A 22,901-nucleotide genomic window follows, 5' to 3' on the forward strand; every position below is an offset into this window, starting at 1 on the left:
GGGTAGGGTGTGTATGTGAGGGTAACCCATCATAAGGCAATGGAGAAGCTTAGGAGACAAATTTTGTTAAAGACAACACAGAAGTGTTGTAGTGGAGATGTGATTTCAGGACCACACATAGCATGTCAGAGCCCACATGGACCTTATTTCTGAGTCTTAGAACATGGTCTATAATCAGCAAAGGAAACTCTATAAGAGCAGTTTTCACTAGATAAATACTTGAGAGTATAAGACCTGCTTTGTTGAAACTATGTGTTGTGTTTGTGCCAAGGAACAGTATTTCCCTCCTTTTGGTTTTCTACTGGAGCAGGATGTGGTGCAGAAAAAAAACATAACAGCTTGATTAGTGAGGCAGAACCATGCATGGCAGAAACACCAAAAAGATGTCACACTGTGGTGGCTTCACAGTCAGCATCATCTCCACTGAGTTTGTGGTGATAAAAGACCATTTTCAATAACCTCAGTAAGAGAAGAGGAAAATGGTAGATGCCACTCAGCAGCTGTGAAGATGTTCATTAGCAGATGTGAAGCATCCCCGTGGGATGTCCGGAACTGATTCAGGAGGGAGGATTTGGAGGGTATCTGGCTTTCCCATTATGATGAGAGAGCGCCCTTATTTTCTCCAGTTTTTAGATCCAAACTAGTGAAGCCTGGAAAATGTGAGGCCATGGAAGGCCATAACAGCATGGTGCCAGCTACACAGTAAAGACTCAGTAATTATCGCCTTTCTTCCTGGAGACAGACGCTTACACACTGGTAGTAACAACAGAAGCAAAGACATTTCCCTTTAATTCCTGCACGGTGGCTTATGCTACCCCCAAGATCTCCCTGCAAGGAATTTTGAGCGGTTACTCTTGTCTAGAAGTTGCCAAATTGAAACAAATCAGCAAGCCGAGGCAGCCAAGCGTGCCAGCCCAGCGCAGAATAGTAGGAATGGAGTTGGGAGTCTCAGGTTTTTATTCTACTTTTGCTGTTTTCCAGTTGTATGACCTTGAACAAGGTATTTAATCTTTCAGGACTCGGGCTTTTTGTTTGTTTCACATGGTCCTTTTTCACTCTGACATTCTGTGAGTTCCTCTAAGTTCTCAATTCTCTGATCTGTCCATGGTTCTTCAGTAAGTGCCAGAGGGAATGGAGGTTACAACAAAGGCGGTAGTTGCAGAAGGCTTCTCAGAGTAGGTGGGAAATGACTAGTGTGCAGGAGTGCTCAGCAGACACTAAGGAAACTAGTTTTACTAAAATTGCATGCTCTTTGGGATTATTAGTAAGATATAAGCTTGAAAAATGTGAGCTGAGGTCCAGGCCACCTAAAGACTCCTCTCTACGTTGATTTTTTTCAGGTTTGTCTGTTTGAATTGGAACTTGAACTCATCTCAAGAAGTCTGCTTCCCACCTTAGGGAAAAACAAACAATGATTGTATGTATTTTTCTTTGGTGGATAGTACATGGTTAGCATTTTTTCAAACTAATAAAAATAATAATTACCATTTATAGAGTGCTTGCCTAAAACAGTCATTAAGTCCAAAATTTTTAATTTTCATAATAGCCTTAGGAAGTAGGAGTCACTTTACAAATGACATAACCATAACTCAGAAGTGGTTAACTATTTAAATTCACACAGCTGGTAAGTAATGGAGCCAAGGTTTGATTTCTAATCTCTTTTGAACCCCAATACTGAACTTTAATGTTGACCCCTTTAAGGAGTCCATATAACTAACACACTGATAGGCCACACAGAGCAGAATGTGCCTAAGTCTTTGGGCAGTTTAATGGTAAATGAATTAATCAAAAATAATTAAATGTCTCAAGTGTATTAAACACAAAACATGGTTGGATCTCCACATGAATTCTTCCCAATGAAGCACTTTCTGCTGTGACAGAAATAAAGTGAAGTCTCTCGGTAATTCGAAGCATATACAGCAATTAATTCTTTTTTTTTTTAGACAGCAATTAATTCTACATTTATATGGTCTTCCTTTTAGAACTGTGTTTTAATTTTTAAAGCACACTTTTAATATATGTGCTGTAACTGATAATTACTTTGGGAAAGGGGCAGGAGCAAGAAGATTTTAGTAGCAGCACAACAATTTATAATGCAACAGCTGCAAGGCTTAAATCAACCACGTGCCAAGAGCTCTGAAACCTGTCAGAGAAAAGATAGTCTATAGTCAGCCCCTCCCACTTCAAGGTCACTGCTTTGAGGCTAGCCAGAGTTGACTGTGGCTTAAGGTCACTTTCATTGATGGCTCCTTGGTGGCCTCAGTAAATGAGAGAGTGGACGTATCCATTTTCCTCCTGGGCAACCACCCAGGACTAATTTCGAAGACTGTCACTGCAAATGAGAGGACCAACCCTGGCATAGACACTCATCATTGTGTCCCCTCAAGGTCTAGGTCATGCTGATGCTGATTCTGATTATTATTGTTATTATTATTAGATATTCTCTGAGAAACATCTGGCGGAACACGAATTTGGAAAAAACAAGCACATTAGTTCCAGTTTCTGTTGGTCAAGATGAAAACAGGGGACAATGATGAAATTTATTATTGGTGTTCTTCCCATCTCCTACCCACACTTCAAGGTTCACTTCAGGCCCCAGCCCCCAACAAAGCTGTTCAGGACCAGTAAGTCCATGATGTCCCATGAATTCCAATTGCCTCTGCTATCTATGGGTCCTATTATGACTCATAATCACTTATGACTTCAGATTGTTTTGTACTCTCATTGTGGATGCTCAAGTGAGAAATAGCAGGCAGGACATTACCATCTTCCATTGGTTCATTGACTTGTGAAACTTGGCTTAATATAAGCCCTCAGATGTCCTTATTGGAACAACCATGGCTTGTTTAAGATTTCAAGGAGTCTTTCTCTGAGGCCCTCCTTAGCATGTAAAGTCTAAAATCACCTACAGCAGCCATATTCCACCTGTATTCTTACCTTAGAATAAATAAAGCATATTTATGCTGTATAAGAGGTGAGTATTCACTCTCTCAGACTACTTCCTTAATAATAACATTCTACTTATACATTTGCATTCTTATGTTCATTGAAGAAAGAGGTAGAACATTAATCAATTAGCTAATTACATTATTATTTAAATCTTTAGTTCCCCTGGATATGTTTCCATTGTATCTGTGTTTCAATATTTTATTCCAAATATATATTTGCTTTTTGTTAGGACGTTGGTTCTTCTCGTATTGTAGCCTCTCTCTCTTAGACATGAATCCTTGGGCACATGGAGGGTAGTGAAGTTCTGTTTTACATGAATCAAAAAACCTCTCCTGCTAAGCCACTTTTCCTACAGGTGACTCTACGATCTGAGACAATGTGTACTTTTTGGAAGGACCTTCACAGCATATAATCATGGGTAAGAGACTTCATCACAGCCATGGAAGAGTTAATGATGCTTAATAACTCTTTGTGGACTCAATTGAATACATGACTGACCTTATGGTGGTTCTGCCATCATCTCCATTCATTTCCACATTGGCTCACAAGACCCTACATGAATCTGAGGCCACTGACAACACCAACCTCACATGTTCACTGTGGGATCTCAGGACTTCAGATTTAACCACCTGGTCCTGAACTCAACAACCACCTGCCTACCAATTACTTTAGTGATTCAAACAGAAGCTCTTAGCTGCTTGTATATTATATATGATCTTTCTACCTCTGCATCTGGCTGTAACAAATCCTATATTTGTGTTCTTTCTAAATCAAATTGATTCTGACGTTGTGCCTATACTAGTCATGGAACTTCTTTCTCCCAAAGAAATTCAAACTCTAATATTTTTGGAGACAGGTGGCTTATGTGAGTATCCAGAAACTGAGGAAATGTTCTCTAATCTTCAGTCTACCATGATGGTCTCTGATATGTATGTTGTTCAAGTCCACATGATCTATGCACAATATGCAGACCTGTTACTACTCAAGCTTGGGTGTAGGGGTCTTAATGTAGTCTGGATTCTTAACACCTGGCATCAACTTCAATAGACATACTAGGAAGGTCCAGGGTGCTATGAGGAAATTGTTTCCTGGTAAAACTCTGCTTCATTTTCAGTCTATATGACTTTTCCTTCTTTAGGACCAGCCCTTCTGTCTAACTCTCTAGGTATTTCTCTCTTTCTTTATTTTGAGGCAAATTTTGCCAAGTAGTGTGACCATATGTCATTCAAAACAGAACACTCGTAAGGCTAAAAGCAAGCATTAGTTATAACTGCATTAGGAAAGCAGGTGGTATAAACCAGAATGTATGATTATCCTATGTGTAAATGTGATATTGTGATATAATAAAAATATATACATTTGGTCTCTGCCCCTGGTTCCTGGAGGCAGTTCCAAAATCCTTAGAATCTTACTATTGATAAGATTGTCTTTTGTATGCTAATAAGATGACTGGTGGCTGGTGGCCACTAGATAGCTTCAGGATGGGTGTGGTCACCAGAAAGACAAAGGCATATTTAGAAAGTTGGGATTTTCAGCCCTACTCTCCCATCCTCCCAACATCTAGGGAGGGTGGGAAGAGGGGCTGAAGGTTTATATTATTACCAATAGTCAATAATTCAATGAACTTTCCTTACATAATAAAGCCTCCATAAAATCCCTAAAGGACTGGGGTCAGAGAGATTCTAGATTGTTGAACACATGGAAGTTCCTGGAGGGTGTGCGGTGTGCAGCCAAAGAGGGCATGGAAGCTCCACGCTGCCCCTCCCAACCCCATACCTTGCCCTGTGCATCTCTTGGTCTGGCTCTTCATCTATATCATTTGTAATATCCTTCATAATAAATGGATAAAGATAAGTAATATGTTTCCTTGAGAGGTCTGTGAGCTGTTCTAGAGAATTAACTGAACCCCAGGAGTGGGTAGTGGGAAAATGATTTATAGCCAGTTGGTCAGAAGCACACAGATCACAACTTGTGACTTGTAATTGGGATCTGAAGCAGGGCCAGTCTTATGGGACTGAACCCTGAACCTGTGGAATCTAATGCTACCTCTACGTAGACAGTGTGAAAACTGAATTGAATTATAGTACATCCAGCTGGTGTCCACTGGAGAACGGATTGCTTGCTGTATATGAAAAACTACCATACGTCTGGTCACAGATGTGTTCTATGTTGTATTGTGTGTGACAGTAGGAAAAACAATTCAATTTCTCCTTTCTCATTCAGAGTAGACCTTCCTCAATGGGTCTTTTGAAACACAATGTTGATTTCTTTTTCCTGTAGGTGACAGTAGGGAAAGAAGATACTACCATTGCTTAGCCATCCCACCAACTCATCCCATTGTATCTGTACACACAGCTTAACAGGCAAAACCCTCTCTGGCAATGTCATTCTTCCTGGCAAAGCAGGCGTGAGCAGAGAGGAAGAATGCCAATACCCTCTTGACCATCAAGATCTGCCAAAACCACTTTAGAGAATATTGGAATAAAGTGCCTGAGAACAGATCACCCAAGAAAAAGTGGGTATAATCCTAAAGTGTTCATTTACCACGCCAAATAGCTGCCATTTCCCTTTGTTTATGCCATAAGTAACTAGAATTAGAGGTTGCATTCTGCAGTGAAGCTGCTGCGTAACTACTAAGTCGAGATACAGCTCAGCCTGCATGCTTTCAGATTCCAGCTTTCAGAGAAAGGAGATGCAGACGGCCTCCACTTCCAGAATCCATTAAAAGAGAGTTGCAGGCACTCACGGTTTCACCCTAACAGCAAAGAAACCTCCATCTCAGAAGCATTAATCCGTCCCCAAGGAGAACCTAGGAAGGTGGCAGAAGTGTAGCTATTAATATCGCAATTTGTTTGCTACAAACAGCAGCCTCCAGGTGGAGAAATGTGAGTAGTTAACTTGCTTTGTTCTCCTAGATTATTTCTTCCCCCTGAGTCCCCAGGGAGCCACCTCGGACAGGGCAGAGCAGCCCTTTCCTCTCCTATCATGTGGAGAACAGCCCAGGATCTATAGGTTGCTGCAGAACCTAGTCTCTCCCCAATGGACAATTAGACATTTTGAGAGCAGAGCATGTCAACCCTCAATCAAAAGAAGCAGAGAAACCCAATTATCCTATAAAGAAAACAGAAAATAAAAGTCATCAGCCCCCTCCTCTTCACAGGTTGACAGAGGAACAATTTCTGATTCATTCTGATGACATTTTTGAGGTAAAGACTCGGTTCAGTTGCTTTTGTGAATCTATCTTTTTTTAAAAAAATATTTTGGGGCTCTGAAAATATGGCTGTACTTTTGCTTACAGTCTGAAAACATAAAATAAGATATCTTCCCATAATGCTTAAGAGTTTAAAAAAATGTTTTTGCTTTCACTCCTCAGGCCTCCAAAATTCCTATTTTTCTCAGGCTTCTTCTATAAGGCCTGCTTTTTTTGGTCTCAGTTCTAACTGAGGAAAAAAAGGTAAGGCATATTAAAAGGAAAAAAGTTTGCTCCCTTGTAATTAAATCTATTCAAGAAGAATTTTTCATATTTCAAGAAAAGAATGTTAAATATGAGCCAGGAGCCTGGACTTTATTTCCCTATCTCGTAACAAGGAGTATGAAAAATATTGATTTGTTCCTGAGAGATGCTGGAGGAACTTAATGAAAGTTGTTAAATACTTTGGAATCCTTTGATGGAAGAGAACATACAAAAATGTAATGTGCTTTTGTTTCATGTGGAGTTTTTAGAAACCAGAAGGAAACCCTCTCACACTCCACCCCATTGCAAACAATGTGCTCACAAAGATATCTTTTCAATATCCGTGTGTATTTGATTGTGATAAATATAGTGTCTGACCTTTAACAGATGTAAAAGTGAAAACACAAAGAAATTGAACACTCCTTGATGACTATCGCCTGTTTTCACAGAGCCTCTCAGCACATTGATTGACTAGAAGACACTGCTGAGAGCTGGCATATGACTGTTAACAAATACATTCCATTGGTGGAGGAGTGTGTGGACTTCTGAGACCTACGCAAGATAAGTCACGTGGAACAAAGACTGAAATAGTCAATAAACCTGACCTTGTGACGGGAGGTCATCAGGAAGATCTGCTCGACTTTTGTTGGGGGATAGCCATTTCCCCCTCTTAGTTCTCCATACAGTGGAGAGCATACATATCCCCCTGATTAAAGGCTCTGAAAGGATAGTCTTAGCTGATGCCTCCGAAAGCAAGTTGGTCTTCTGTCAACAAAGTCACCATGAAATTCAACTGGAGAAGTTTTGGAACTTAGCCGATTCACTTTTCACTCTTGTAGCCTTTCAAGGTTCTCTCTCTGGTCTGTGTCTACATAATAAAGTTGTTGAAGCAGTGTCTCTGAACCATCATCTGTGAGAGACCTGTACACATTTCCTTTGGCATTGAAGGCTTTCTTTCCTGCAGGTCAGGTGCTGGCTATACCTTCTTGATTGGGTTCCAGCAGAATGCTGTGTTTGGAGTTTTAACAAAGGAGTCTACTTCTCAGGAGACACCGTGTATCGTCACTGTTAGAAATTTTCTGCTCTTAGTAGAAAATGGAGTAGGGAATTTGTCAGGGAGGAGAAAACTTTCCTTGGGTACCTCAGTGGTATTCAATTGGCCTTGGAAGAGCTATAGTGTATACAACCACACACTGGGCTGACGACAGAATAAGAGAAGTGAATTTCACCACACTTGTGAGTCCTTTTCTTCCTTGGCCTCTCACCTAATGAAAATACACTTCAGGGCTGGGCGTGGTGGCTCATATCTGTAATCCCAGAATTTTGGGAGGCCAAGGCAGACAGACCACTTGACATCAGGAATTTGAGACCAGACTGGCCAACATGGTGAAACCTCCTTTCTACGAAAAATACAAAACTTAAGTCTGACATGGTGGTGTGCTCCTGTAATCCCAGCTACTTGGAAGGCTGAGGCAGCAGAATCGCTTGAACCCGGGAGGTAGAGGTTGCAGTCAGCTGAGATCATGCCACTGCACTCTAGCTTGAGTGACAAAGCAAGACTCTGTCTCAAAAAAAAATGAAAAACAAAAAACAAAACAAAAAAAATTCAACTCTAGGCTCAACTACCTCACTTGTTTTTGAGCCAATCTTATTAGGCTCAGATTTGCTGTCTAATGGTTTCTGCTCAGATCATGGCCTTTTAAACTGGCCAGGCCACCTAATGAACTAGTAGATTCATGCAAATTTAATCTTCTGGCATTCTCACCCTTACCTCAACTTTGGCCTCTACCCTCACTTTGGAAGTTGAGCATGGATCTTAACTATTTGAATCTCGGCTTTTCCAAGTGCATAGGATCTTGCTGTTCCTGTAGCCTTGAAGCCTGTAGTTATCTCTCAAGAGTATCTCATCCTAGATTTTACTCACAGAACCTAAAACTGACCTCAAACCCTGGACTAACCTCCCAATGGGCTATCCATGGCCATCCACATTGAAAAGGACTCATGCGAGGGTGTGAAACTTGGAATTAATGTCATTGTGATGGGTCCTGGACACTTAAATACTTTTTCAATATGCTTCGTCTTCATTCCTGCCATGGTTGTTCAAACCAGGGAACTCCTAGCATTCCAGATCCACAGGTAAGAGTGGATTTCTCCCCTGAAACCAGAGAGAAACCAGGCAACTGGAAACCTGGAATTCTGCTAGGCTACTTTCTACAGGCTCAGTCCTACTAATTTTTTTTCTTTCAGAAGCTGAGTGGTTTCCAATCCAAAGTGGTGTTCTTATTCTTTTTTACTGCTGAATTTCATATTATTGAAGTATCATAGCATTTGTTTTCTATTGATATTAGGTTGTTTCTGATTTTTTTCTAATATAAACATTCCATTATGAATATCCCTACACATGGTTTTGTGCACTATTTCCCACTGTGGAATTTAAACTGCTGTGTCATAGGCATAAATATGTTGACAGATACTGCCAGATAACTTTCCTAAAATGTATCAGTCCAACCATCTAAGAAACTATTGGGAGAATCTTAGCTTTGCACATGCTCTTCCACTAGTTGGAATGCTTTTCCTCATAAGTTCTTAGGCTGCTTTCTTCTTATCCTTCAGATCTCAACTAAAATGTAACCCTTCCTAAGAAACATTCTCTGATCACCATAGCTAAAGTCACCTCTCCTCATCACTTTAACATGCCTCACCTTCTCCACAGCATTTGTTAGTGCCTGAAAGTATCTAACTAAATTATTTCTTTTTATTATTTTATTATTTTATTTTATTATTGTTATTATTATTATTATTATTTTGATATGGAGTCTCACTCTGTCATCCAGGCTGGAAGGCAGTGGTATAGTCTTGACTCACTGCAACCTCCGCCTCCCAGGTTCAAGTGATTTTCCTGCCTCAGCCTCCCGAGTAGCTGGGACTACAGGCACATGCCACTGCACCTGGTTAATTTTTGTATTTTCAGTAGAGACAGGGTTTCACCATGTTAACCAGGCTGGTCTCAAACTCCTGACCTTGTGATCCACCCGCCTCAGCCTCCTGAAGTGCTGGGAATACAGGTGTGAGCCACTGTGCCTGGCCCCTATTTCTTTTTAAATGTGTGGTTTTTCCCTGTATGACTCTCCATTAGAATATATACACCCTGAGGGAGGGATTCTGTTTTACATCCTCAACACTTAGAATAGTGGCTGTTGCAGCGGAAATGCTCAGGAAACAAGTAATAAATGACTAGTTACTCCACATTCTTGCTAACACTAGTTTTATTTATTTACCAAACATGTTAAGAGCACTTACTATTGACTAGGTGCTGTTCTCAGCACTTTACACATATTAATGAATTTTATGGTCATGACAGCCCTTGAGGTAGGTAGTATTACTAACCCCATTTACAGACAAGAAAACAGACCTGGAGAGAGTAAGTCCAAGATTTGACACCTGATCAGTTATGGAGCTGGGATTCAAACTCAGGCTTTTTGATGGGAGAACAAAGAGATCTCATTGCTATTTCACTTTTTATTCCTCTGATTACTAATGGTGTTGGGGCTCATTCCATGGGTGCATTGACCATGATAAGTTTTTTTATGTGAACTGGCTCTTTTAGGGGGTGGTGGGGGTGTTTTATTAACCTTTTCCTCCTTCCTTTTGTTATTGCTGTATAGAAGCAATATTTGAATAATTTTGAATAATTTGAATTATTCTTTTTCTATTGCTCCATGGGCTGGGTTTGTACCAACAAAGAGTATAATTGGTCAGGGCAGCTGGGGTGAGGTAGAAAGAATCAGCAAGGAATTCTTCAGAGTTATTTCCATTCCAATTTGAGCCACATGCTGAGTTTAGAGCTAGAGGGATTTCCACTGGGCCTGCTGTGCTGGGGTGAGATGCTCAGGGATGGTGGGCTCATCCAGGGCCCAGAGGGGACAGGACATGAGCTCAGAGACAGATGCCATACCAAAGAGAGCAGCAAAAACACTGACTGCAAGTGGAAGGGTGACCGAGCCCTGGCAGAGACAAGGAGGAAGAGAAGACTAGAGTTCTACAAGACACCAAGGTTAAATACAGACACTGCAGAACGTGCATGCCTCAGATGGCAGGCAGTACACACCCAGGGGTGTGTTAGAAGCCAGGAAGTCCCCTTTTCTCCTGTGTCATACAGTGAGTAAGGCCTCCTCATACCCCAGGAGCCATCTGAAGAGCTGAGGAAAAGGCAAGGAAACAGAAAGACAGTCAATATCTCATCAAATAATGAATTATACACAGAGAAACTGTTTAAATTATTGGGTCAGATTTAGTTTAAATTTAATTGGCCTGAATTGCGTACCTCAGTTCCTGCTACTTATTAGTTGGGGGCTGTAAGAGAGGTCAAAGGAATTTTGATGATATGAGGAAAACCTGAGGAAATTTACTGTCTTGCAGCAATGGGAATTTTTCTCTGTTTTTAATATTAACAATGCTTACTATAGGTTTCTGGAAGATACTTTAAACAGATTTGTGCTGATTCTTTCTATTCCTAACTTTTTATGAATTTTTATAGAGAACGGAAATTAAATTTTAAAAATATCTTTTAGCTTCTATTGTTTTCACTTTATAAGTTTTTGCAGTAAAATGTTTCAATATATTGCCTAATGTCAAATCCTCCCTAAATTCCTGGGATAAATAATTTTTCTAAGTATTAACTTCTTTTATTAACTAAATTTTTCTAAATATTAACTAAATATTAACTGTTGTTATTTTCAATATATTTTGTGGTCACTACTAGAGATTTTCCATAGAAATAAAGTTACATATGCATACAGAACCTATCACCTTGATCAATATCCTATCTGTGCTATATGTAAATAACACTTTCCCCATAAACTATCTAGTGATATTAACATTTCAAGAAGCTGCACAATGGCTATCCTTTAAGTAACTGTCTTTTTTTTTGAGGCGGAGTCTGGCTCTACCATCCAGGCTGGAGTGCAGCGGTATAATCATAGCTCACTGAAGCGTCGACCTCCTGGGCTCAAGCAATCCTCCTATATCGGCCTTTAGAGTAGCCAGGAATACAGGCACGCAGCACCACACCCACCTAATTTTCTTTTCAAAATTTTTGTAGAGACAGGGTCTTGCTAATGTTGCCCAGGCTGGTCTCAAACTCCTGGTCTTTAAGTAATCCTCCTGCCTTGGCCTCACAAAACATTGGGATTACAGGTATGAGGCACCACATCCAGCTGTCTAAGTAACTGACTTTTATTGGTGCATTTTCTTTCCTCATAATTTCTTCTTAGAGAGACTTGTTCTTTTCCATCCCCACCAAGGCAGCAGAAGTGATGGATCCCTTCTGTTAGTGTGTGATCTCCTAATCCCAGCCTTTGTTGGATAATTGGACTGAGTGTAAGTATCTGACCCATGAGATTTTTTCTAATGTTCTTTCTCTTGAGCATTTTGATCAGGAGTTGGTTTCCAGTTGTCTGTGGACATGGGAGGTTAGGTAGACACTGGGTCCAGAGTGGCCATTTTTGGATCATGTATGCTGGTGAACAAGCAGGGTGAGTGTCTCAGCAAAGAGAAACACTGGCAAAATCTCCCACCCTTTTGTGATTCTTTGTATTGGGTAAAACAGCTAACCATAAAGGATTGACTTGCCCTTGCATATTCTGAGACAAAACCCATTTCCAGCCTTCCTCAATGACTCCCTAATTTTATAAAATCCCAAAATGTCTCCATCTTCTTTGAGATGTTCCTCATTAATGAGTGTTCTTCCTATTGCAATATCCTAAATGAAAGCATCCTAGTTGTCTGGTGCATTTTGTTTTCTAAATGCATATAGAAACATGACCGTACGCGTGGCCAGGAAAGATGAAAGACATGAAGAGACAGGGAGAGGAACTATCCTGGTTCCAGATGTAATCACGCAATCGGCTCTTCCTGCTTGCTGTACAGACAAAACTAATTTACTGAGACCATAGTATGGCAATAAAGATTTTTATTAACATGCAGCCAGCCTCATGGGAGAACAGAAGTTACTCCTCAAATCAGTCTCCCCAAAGTCTCAGACGTGAAGGTTTTTCAAAGATAGTTTGGTGGGCAGGGGACTAGGGATTGGGTCTGCTGATTGGCTGGGGATGCAATCATAGGGGTGTGAAAAACAGTCCTTGTGCACTGAACCTGTCTCTGGGTGGTGGTTAAGGGCTGGTTAAATTGTGAGTCATGAGTCCAAGTGAGGCTGGTTTGAAGAAATCTCAGTAGACCAGTCCTAGGTTTTAAAATAGTGATGTCATCTATGGGAGCAATTGGGGAAGTCACTTACCTTGTGACCTCTGGCCATATGACTCCTGGGCATTAAGGGATTATAGATACTATATCTATATTTTAACAGAATTGCAGCCTCTCCCATGATTCTAATCTTGTGGCCTCTCATTAGTCTTACAAAGGTGGCTTCAGCCCCAGAACAAGGAGAGAAGCAGTTTTAGGGAGGGACTATTATCATCCTTGATCCAAAATTAAACAATACACTTCTCGTGTTTATTGGGAAGTTTATTGGGAAATATTGTTTATTATTAAACAAGTCTTCCCATGGTTAGGTTGGCCAATGCACAGGAATGAGCAAAGAGAGCCAGCCTGTGAAGGTAGAGGCAGGATGGAGTCAGCCATGCTAGATTTCTCTTGCTATCATCATCTTGACAAACGCAGTTTCTGTGACAGCTTTCCAGAGCCCAGGCCTCGCTGCTCAGGTGGTACTTCTGTGCTTCGTGCTTTGGTGTTCTATGACTCACTTCTGTTCTGTTATCTCAGGTTCCCACACCAAGCCAGCTTACAACGATTTCTACATCTTGCGACTCAATCACTCCTTGCTAAGACCAGGTCGTTTTGCACATTCCTGGAGCATCGTGTCTAAAATCATGAATGTAATAGAAAAACCAATGGAAAAAAAAAGATAGAATACCTGGGTTAAACTCTAATTTCTCTCCTTTACTTCAGAAAGTAAAATCAGTCCTGAAAACTGCAATAATTAGTTTATTTTACACATGCTCCCTTTTCTGACCTATCTTTTATAAAATGCCATAATACTGTTAAAGACAAAGATTGAGCCTTTTACAATTTTTTATTCTAAGGGCCTAAAATGTGCCTAGCACACAGTGGGCTCTTCTAAACATTGGTGGAAATCTTTTAAACATTGACATGATACCAAGAAGGATTATGTGCACACTTGAGTTATGCCTTGAGCCACCAGCATGACCTGGAGTGTATTACTTTGTATCTCTTACCTCTTTTTTGCATATCTGCTTACCTAATGGGTTCCCATAAAGATCAAGAAAAACATGAGATAAAGGAACCCAAAGCACTTACTGTCACAGAAACTGGGGTAAAAATCATTGGTATAAAAATTTTCCAGATTCTTCATTATTATTTTTTCATTTATTTTTATTTTTTAGAGAAGAGGTTTCACTCTGTCACCCTGACTGGAGTGCAGTGGCACAGTCATGGCTCACTGTAGCCTGGAATTCCTGAGATCAAGCGATCCTCCCACCTCAGCCTCCTGGGGAGCTGGGACTACAGGTGCACACCACCATGCATGGCTAATTTTAATTTTTGTAGAGACAGGGTCTTGCGATGTTGCCTAGGCTGGTCTGGAGCTTCTGGACACAAGAGATCCTCCTGCCTCAGCCTCCCAAATTGCTGAAGTTACAGATGTGAGCCACAGTGCCTGGCCCCAGACTCTTCGGATAATTTTTTTTTTCTTTGAGACAGAGTCTCCCTCAGTCACCCAAGCTGGAGTGCAGTGGTGCAGTCTCTACTCACTGCAACCTCGGGTTCCTGGGTTCAAGTGATTCTCGTGCCTCAACCTCTCAAGTAGCTAGGACTACAGGTGTGCTCCACCATGCCCAACTAATTGTTGAATTTTTAGTAGAGATGAGGTCTCACCATGTTGGCCAGGCTGATCTTGAACTCCTGACCTCAAGTAATCTGCCCGTCTAGGCCTCCCAAATTGCTGACATTACAGACATGAGCCACTGTGCCCAGCCTAGACAATCTTTTTCTATTATAAGAAAGTTACAACCATGATCCAGTACATAGCAACATTGGAATTTTGGGAAGAAAAAATATAGTAAGACTTATATGCAGGCTATAATTTTTTTTTTTTTTTTAGATGAGTCTTGCTCTGTCATCCAGGTTGGAGTACAGTGGCATGATCTCAGCTCAACTCACTGCAACTTCCCCCTCCCAGGTTCGAGCAATTATCTGCCTCAGCCTCCTGAGTAACTGAGATTGCAGGCACCTGACACCATGCCCGACTAACTTTTGTATTTTTAGTAGAGACAGGGTTTCACCATCTTGGCCAGGCTGGTCTTACACTCCTGACTTCGTGATCCACGCGCCTCAACCTCCCAAAGTGCTGGGATCACAGGTGTGAGCCACCACGCCAGGCCAGGCTGTAGATTTTTTGCTCAACATTTAGCCTAATAAAGTTGGTTACAATTTATTGTAGAAGAGGTGCTCTTGCCACTGAAAAATACCTAGCCTCAACTGTAAATGGGAGTTAATGCAAGAGAAGGTATCCCCAGCTCCAGCTGCACCCTACTTTGAGGCTTCCGGAAGTTTTCAGTGCACAGTATGAATAAGCAGGTTGGCCTTTGTATGACGTTGCTGGGTTAATGAACAGACACACAACTGGGGACAGATTCTGTCAGCAAATACACTCTATTCTGATGTAAATCGATGGAAACTATTAATAAAAAAAGTAAGCAAGAAAGCAAGCGATTAACTGGTTTTTAAAAAACAGGTATTTATTGTTGTTAAAACCATAATTAAATTTTGTTTTTGCAGAATAGCTGTTTTCCTCCCAGTTAATGTTATAATTAAATGGGAGAATTGTTATCTTTTGGGATTTAAAATGTATAAGCAATATTGGATTTACCTTGAGTTAAAAAAACAAAAGGAATACAAAAAGCAAGGCAAAATTCAGGAACTTTCAGACGAGCAAATAGAATTTGTTTTTGTACTAGGTATGGCAATTTAATTTTCAAAACAATGAAATCAGGTATTTGAAGAAAAAGTAAGCAATTATCAGTAGTGAAAAAAACAAATACAAACATTTCTATTATTATGTTCTATAGGGCAATTTTTTAATAAATTGGATTTATCTTGAATCTCATCCACTTACATTAATATGCCCCTGTTTATTATTTGTTGAATACAGACTGCATAACACATGCTGTGCTATATGCCCAAGATACAAAAATATGTAATTGCCATATGCAATTCCAAGGCATCCACAGAGAGGGGGTGCTGAAGTGAACCCCTCCTGATACATATCTGTGACGATGAGATATATCTCTTCCCTGCTTCCTTGGTGCCTTTAGGTCCTTCCCAGCTACGCATAGGGGGAAAGAATCTCAGGAGGCCAGGATTCTGTGCTTACAGGCTTGAAGTAAAGCTTGCAGTGAGGCCTCTCCAGTGCCCTCGTCCCACAATTCTTCAAGCCACAGACCTGTCTCTTACAGTCTAGGGGAATATCTTTTCTAGTTTGGGCAAGGGTCTCTCTCTCTCTCTTGTGTCTTGCACACTCTGCTTCCCCAACCCATTTATTTCCTTCAAGCTTTCTAAGGTATTCTATGGGATTAGACTTTGGAAAAACAAAAGCCAAGATTTATAAGCCACCTCTCCTTCTTGGCTTAGCCACACTTCCTTTGAGGCAATGATAATGAGTCCTCTCTTTTCCATAACTGTGGTCTTAATTCAAATAAGCAAATTTTTTCGGGAACTGTTATAATTACTTTCTCATTTTATTTTTCTCTCTCTTTGCACTCTAAAGCATCCCACACAAAACTACCAAATTACTTTTCCATAAAAGTAGCTCTGATCTTGTGATCTCTGGCTCAAATATCCTTCCTGGGGTTGGGGCCGAAAATCAATATTCCAAAATATGGCACTTTGACATGCTGAACTGAAAAAGAAGCCTAAAGGACTCTCTGACCTCCCCACACCTCCCCAGTCACCTCCTGACCTCAATTCCCTCTTTGTTGCCCCTTTCCAAAATGAAAAGAATTTTGGAGATCCATGTATTTTGGTACACTAGTCCACCATTTTTTCGGTTTGCTGGTCGTCCAAAATAACGTCACTTTTCTTGCCCTAACTCCTTGTTTCTCAACTTATTGGTTGTCGTGCAGTGAGCAGTACAAGCCTTGGACTCAACTACAGCAGGAGAACAATCATTTTCTTTATTTCCCCTCCCTCCTATCTCATTATTTGTTGCATAAAAGAAGACCAAGAATGTAACCACACTTGAACAGACCCTTTCACAAGATAATGTCTGTCTCTCGGGATCATTCAAATTACAAAGAGAGCTACTGACAACTTAATCTCTATTTCCCATCCATTCATTCTCCCTAGTAATCATTTATTGCCCTTCAACAGAATTCCTCTTTACCCCACTCCCACAACCTGTTTTGCTACCATCTCGTTTTTGCCAGTGTGGTACATAAGCTTCCAAACCTCATTGGAAGAGTGGGTCATACTCTGCAAATCTCTCTGTATACTCATTAACAATTTTGTATGCCATTTCTCCAATTAATCTGCCTTTAGTTAGTTATTCAGTGAACCTTTAGAGGTCAAAGGGGGAGTTTTCCCTTGATCTGGACACTGGCTTCCTATTGTCAAAAAAATTAAGCCCTCACACCTTGGATATTTAAATCTCCCATGTTGGCCTTAATGTAACTGTTAAACTTTCCTCTTCCTCATTTCTCCTTTATATCCGTGTGCTGCAGGAAACATGGAAAACAACATACATGCTTTTTCCTTTTCTGTCTTGGTTCATGACGTACCTTCTATAAGAAATGCTCTCCCCTCCCTTCACACTAATTTCTATGTGACCAAATTCTGTCCATCCTTCAAAGGCCAGATGCCATGCTGCTTTCTTCATGAAGGCTTCCCTACTGTCCGTGAATGCCAGCTGCAGGAAAAGAAATAATGAAACCCCAAACTGAGAGGAGTTTATGGCTGGCACCGAAAGAAGAGAATGAAATGTTAATGAGGACTAAGCTTTGATTTTTTACTATGCCCAAATTCCTATCTAAGGGATCTGGGGAGTCATGTCCTACTTGCCATAAATTCTCATCAGATGGGTTTTATTTAACCCTATATATCGTGACTTACTTTCCAATCTGACTCTGGCATAACACTATGTGACAAAGAAGAAAATCAAAATATTTTACTCCAAAACATGTTGCTTTGCCATATTTTGAAATGGCCCTGCAAGCCATCCTTTGTGGGGAAAAAAATTGCATCTGTTAACAATATTAACATAGCTAGATCTTTTTCTTCCAGGCCCTCCCAATCCTGAAGAGATTAACTAAGAGTCTAGCACTTTTTAAAGGTCTGAATAGGAAGCACTTGTCGTTTATTGCCTCTAAGGGCAGCCACTATGAGACTTCAAAAGAACCACAGTCTTTTATCTTAACCTGAATGTTTCCTTTCTTTTAATCTCTGGTCTTTACACAAACTCAACCAGTTGTAAACCAGAAAATGTTTAAATTTACCTATAGCCTGGAAGCCCCCTGCTTTGAATTGTCCCACCTTTCTGGACCAAATCAATACATTTCTCAAATGTATTTGATTGATGTCTCATGCCTCCTTAAAATGTATAAAACCAAGCTGCACCCCAGCCACCTTTGACACATGTTCTCAGGATCTCCTGAGGGTTGTGTTACAGGCCATGATCACTCATATTTGGCTCAGAATTAATCTTTTTAAATATTTTACAGAGTTTGACTCTTTTGTCAACATTAGTCTAGAAAAAAAAAGTAAACATGTGGAATAAAGTCATAATTCCATAACAGATATCAGGACATGCCTGAATGAGATCTAAGTATGGGATTACCCAAGACTGAGTGGTGACTGAGCCCCTCAGGGCCTCGAGTAGGTAGTAGGGCTGGACATTGAGAAAAGGCTATAGCTACTTATTTCTACAGTGCTGGCTGACATCAGGGACCTTTCCAATTCCAACCTTATGCAATGCTGATGTTCAACATTGTAAAAATAGCTCCTCATGACTCATCTAAACTCCTATTATACTTTTGTTATGTCTTTCTTATGACGCTAAAATAAATGATAATACGAGGACATTATTTATCTGCCCCCTCTCCACTGATGGATGACTGCATGCTCAAAGGCAAGGCTCACCTGGCACTGTACCCTACACATAATTCTCAGACCACCCAGTTAAAAAGTTGAGAGATCAAAGCATTGATATCCATGCTGGTGTCGATCACATTAAGCATTGTTACAATAGTAAATTCAAGGACTGATGATTCTGGTGCCATAAAGACGCTTCTCCTTGTATTTGGCAGTCTCCTGATGAAATGGCGATGTTCTGAAACTATCCAGTCTTTTATTGATCAATACAGCATATGCTAATTGGACAGCAAATCCCATTTTTTTTTTTTTATGTTCTAAGTGTACCTTGACACTGCAGATGATTAAGTGAAGTGAGGGGGACAATCATTGGCACACCATATCAATGTCTGCAGCATGACTGGAGTGAGACCAGAAATTTCCATGAGACCCAAATTATTCCCATATGAGGGATGAATACGGTCATTATACTTATCTTAGTAAAAGAAGAACACGATTAAAAAAAATAGTATCGCTATAAAATATGGAAGCTACTTTAAGAGTCTATCACATCCATCTTTAATGAAGTAGAAAAAAACTTCCTTATCAGCTCACCTGTGAGCAGTCATGATCTGCCTTATAAATGAGACCTTAGGGTACATCTGGACAGAAGGAGCATGAAGAGGGAAGTAGCTTTGTTAATTAAAAAAAATAATTTCCTGTCTGTTTTGAATTCTGTTTTATCTGTTGCTACTTTTCCTGATAAGGCCTCTCTGTCTATTAATAATGGAAGATCTGGTCCCAAATCATTTAGATATAAACGATTAGATATATGTGACTTCAGTGAGCATTGGTCCTGCTCGTGGATGCTCCTATGGAAGGCTTTGAAAGCACACTTTTAGAAATGTTTCTTTCCTCCTATGCACCCCCCCATTGGGATTTAAATTTACTCTCATTCTGTTATCTTTCAGTAGAATGTTTTTTCCCACTTTGGAAAAATTGTTCCAATATTTTTGGATGTCATGGTTAATGTCAGTTTTCTTAAGTCGTTGAGTACATCTGACTGAATTAAATAAATGTTTTAATTCTTGAATAGTATCTCTTCCACCCCACACCCCTACTCCCCAGTTGGAAAGAACCAAGGAAAAGAGAGACTAGATTGAAAAGATGATCCAGTAATACATTCTGTTTGCCTTCCTGCCTTCTCTTTGGCTAAAATGCTACATTGATTGTAGCACTTGAAGTGTTGCCACATTCAGCAATACAAGTTTCACATGATTTGATATTTAACTTGTGGGAAAGGAGCCCAGATCCTTCTCTCCCTCTTTTTTCTCCCTGTGTGTTTACTGAAATAAGAAGTGTCATGCCCAGCTTGTCTGTTTACTTTCAGCCCATTGTTTTGGAAAGAATGAGGAAAAAAACTGACTAGCATTCAGAAGCAGCAGTCAAGAAAAGCACACGTCTTTTTTCTTCTTATACATAAACTTGTTTAATCAGAGCATTTGTACTTTGATGTATTATTATTACTTCTCTCTATGGGAATTGGTTTGTAATGCTACCTAATCAATGTGGTTCCAATTTGAATCTTGGAGCTGAGTAATAAATATAAGACATTAATTTCCATAAACCATATATATTTGAAAACTTCATTTACACAGTGAACAATTTAGTCCTATAAATTCTAATGTGTTTCTATTCCTTTTGGGTTACTGTTTGCATAACCTTTTTATAACTCTGATGAACATAATGCTACCCAGTATTGACAAATTTCTCACTATTGTCCAATGCATAAAAATGTATTTTAAGTAACTCTCCAATACTCTCTCAGTAATTTTTCTTCTTTTTTTCTCACTCACTATTGAGGGTAATTCCCTTTTAGGAGCTGAAATATTCCATTTATTTCCCCTTCCACTTTCAGCATCTCACTATAGGCCTCTGACACAGCTGGTACCAAGACAGCCCCATTTATCCCAGGCAAGACAACTCAGCTTTAAGGAAAGTGCAGACTCAGCTGTGAGTAATATCATCTTTGTCTCTAAGAGGTTGGGGGAATGAGACAGAGTGTAACTGAATACACTTAACATATAAACTGAGCATTTTTTAGGTGATGTAAAATGAATTGAAGATGTTAAAATGGATCATCATATTTTAGAAAAATACATATGTACATATAGTATGTGCATATATATGCATACATCTATATCTATATGTGTATATGTCTATATTATAAATACATATGCACGGAGACAGAGAGAAAGAGAGGCTTAACATATAAAATAGATTTAGCTTCCAACCATTCATATTTAGCAATTTCTATGTGCTTGAAATTTTAATTATTTAATATTTTCTTTTCTTTTTATAGACAACTTGAGCCTAAACTTGTAGTATTCTAAATGTGGATTATAATTTATAGTTTTAATGCACTTTCATGCATATCATCACATTTGATCATTACAGTATTTCCATGAAGTATTACTATATTACCGTTGAAGATAAGGAGTGTAAGAACCAGAAATTTTCATGATTATATATTATTGACACAAAGGGGATACTTACTGGGTTTATCTGGAGTGTAAGAACAACTGAAACATACACCTGTTTCAGCACAAATAGTCATTAAGATATTGACATCATTTTATAAGACCACGGTAAATGTTCCCCTGGTTACCCAAGCCTTTGGAACCTAGGGGAAGATGAATTACTGCCAAGGCAGAGGTGCATTGGCTCAGACCCTTATTGTGTTCTCCTGTGATTCCCCCAAACAAGTTTCCCTGAATCTAGTCCAGGTGGGTAGTGAACCGAAATCATTAGCTGTTGTTTCAAAAACAGTGTGGAATAAATCAGGGGTCTCAGTTCAGTTCCTAAAAACAAGACTCCATTTCACCTTTCCTACCTCTGCTAGGCAGTCTTCCTGGTCAAAGATTAATTGGTACATGAGAAGAGTGTTTCTTGCTCTCCCTGGAGTCAGATAAATGGATGCTGAAGAGGACGCTGGGTCTGTGTTGTAGATACAGGCAGCACAGAGAGAGGAAGCAAAGGTTTTCAGTGAGGATGCTAAGCTTTAGTTATGCCCTTTGCACCACTGTGCCATCCAGCTGACTCTGCTTCTCTGCATGAGCAATGAGGGAGAGAAGCAGGAGATTTGGAGTCAGGTGCACCTGGGTTGCAATCCTTGCTGCCCCACTTACCAGCATTGGGAATCAGGGCATGTTACCTCCCTGAGTTTCAGCATGGAGAATTGTTGAGTATGAAGTGTGCACTAGTTTCCTACTGCTGTATAACAAATTACCACCAGCTTAGCAGCTTAAAGCAACACCCATTCATTATCTCAAGTTTCATTTGGTTAGAAGCCCAGGCACAGCATGGCTGATCTCTGCTCAGGATATCACAGGACTGAAAACAAGGTGTTGGCCTGGGCTATGGTTCTCATCTGATGCTTGAGACCTTCTTTCAGGCTCACAGGGTGTGGGAAGAAATCATTTCCTTCGAGTTGGAGCTAAGTTCCTAGTTTTCCTGCTAGCTTTTGGCAAGGAGTTGCCCTCATCTCCTAGAGGCTGCCTGCAGTTCTTTGCCCCCCTCCCCCACAAGGACAGTTCACAAGATGAATGTTCATATTTTTCCAGGAGAGCTAACACACATGTCTCTGACTTCCTCTTCTGCGAACAGATGGAGAAAAGTCTGCTTTTAAATGGCTCTTGTGTTTAGGTCAGGCCCACCGGGACCCTCTCCCTGCGTTAAGGTCAGCCGCGCCATATAACATAACTTAAGCAAGGGAGTAAAATCTATGATATTCACAAACCCAGGATGATGCAGAGCATGCACATCACTGGCAGGAATCCTGGGGACACTTTAGACTTCAACCTGTCACCCAGGGGTAAAATTTATATGAAAATAGTCTATCTCCAGGCAAGTAGTTGGCATACAATAAATGGTAATTCCTCTATAAAATGTGGTTAAAAGTTAATAGATTTTTAAAGGTATGATAATTCTGGTTAACTATTTTCTGTACCTGTCTCCCATTAACAGAGAAATTCCATGTAAATTACACTAATTTTGCTAATCATAGTGTCTAGCTTACCACTGAGCACATAGAATGCATAGTAAAGCCTTGGTTAAATGATATGGGATATGGAGAGATAAAGTCAGTCTTTCATACTAAATAATAGTGTTGACATTTTAAAGACTGTAGGCTGTGAGTCAAGACTCTCTAAGGGAATTTATATTCACATGCATAGTTTTAACCAATTGTCATTTATTAGCAATTCATAAACTTTTATTTACAGATCACCTGACTATCAGCACTCAAACCTGTATTGATGGCTGCATACTGGCTATTGCTGCTCGCGTGTTACCTAAACATCTCAAACTCAACATGTTGCAAATAGAACTGCATCCCACA

General features: G+C 40.1%; 1 long non-coding RNA gene across 1 annotated transcript; it reads left to right on the forward strand.

The window, feature by feature from the left end:
* Positions 1-1,889: 1,889 nt before the first annotated feature.
* On the forward strand, positions 1,890-7,298 carry LOC110743929. Its single transcript, XR_002523760.2, has 5 exons — positions 1,890-2,974; positions 3,305-3,367; positions 5,230-5,464; positions 5,619-5,834; positions 6,853-7,298. It is a non-coding gene; the product is annotated as an uncharacterized LOC110743929 (long non-coding RNA).
* The last annotated feature ends 15,603 nt before the right edge of the window (positions 7,299-22,901 follow it).

Source organism: Papio anubis, chromosome 8, assembly GCF_008728515.1.
Source record: "Papio anubis isolate 15944 chromosome 8, Panubis1.0, whole genome shotgun sequence".
Classification (NCBI taxonomy): Eukaryota; Metazoa; Chordata; class Mammalia; order Primates; family Cercopithecidae; genus Papio; species Papio anubis.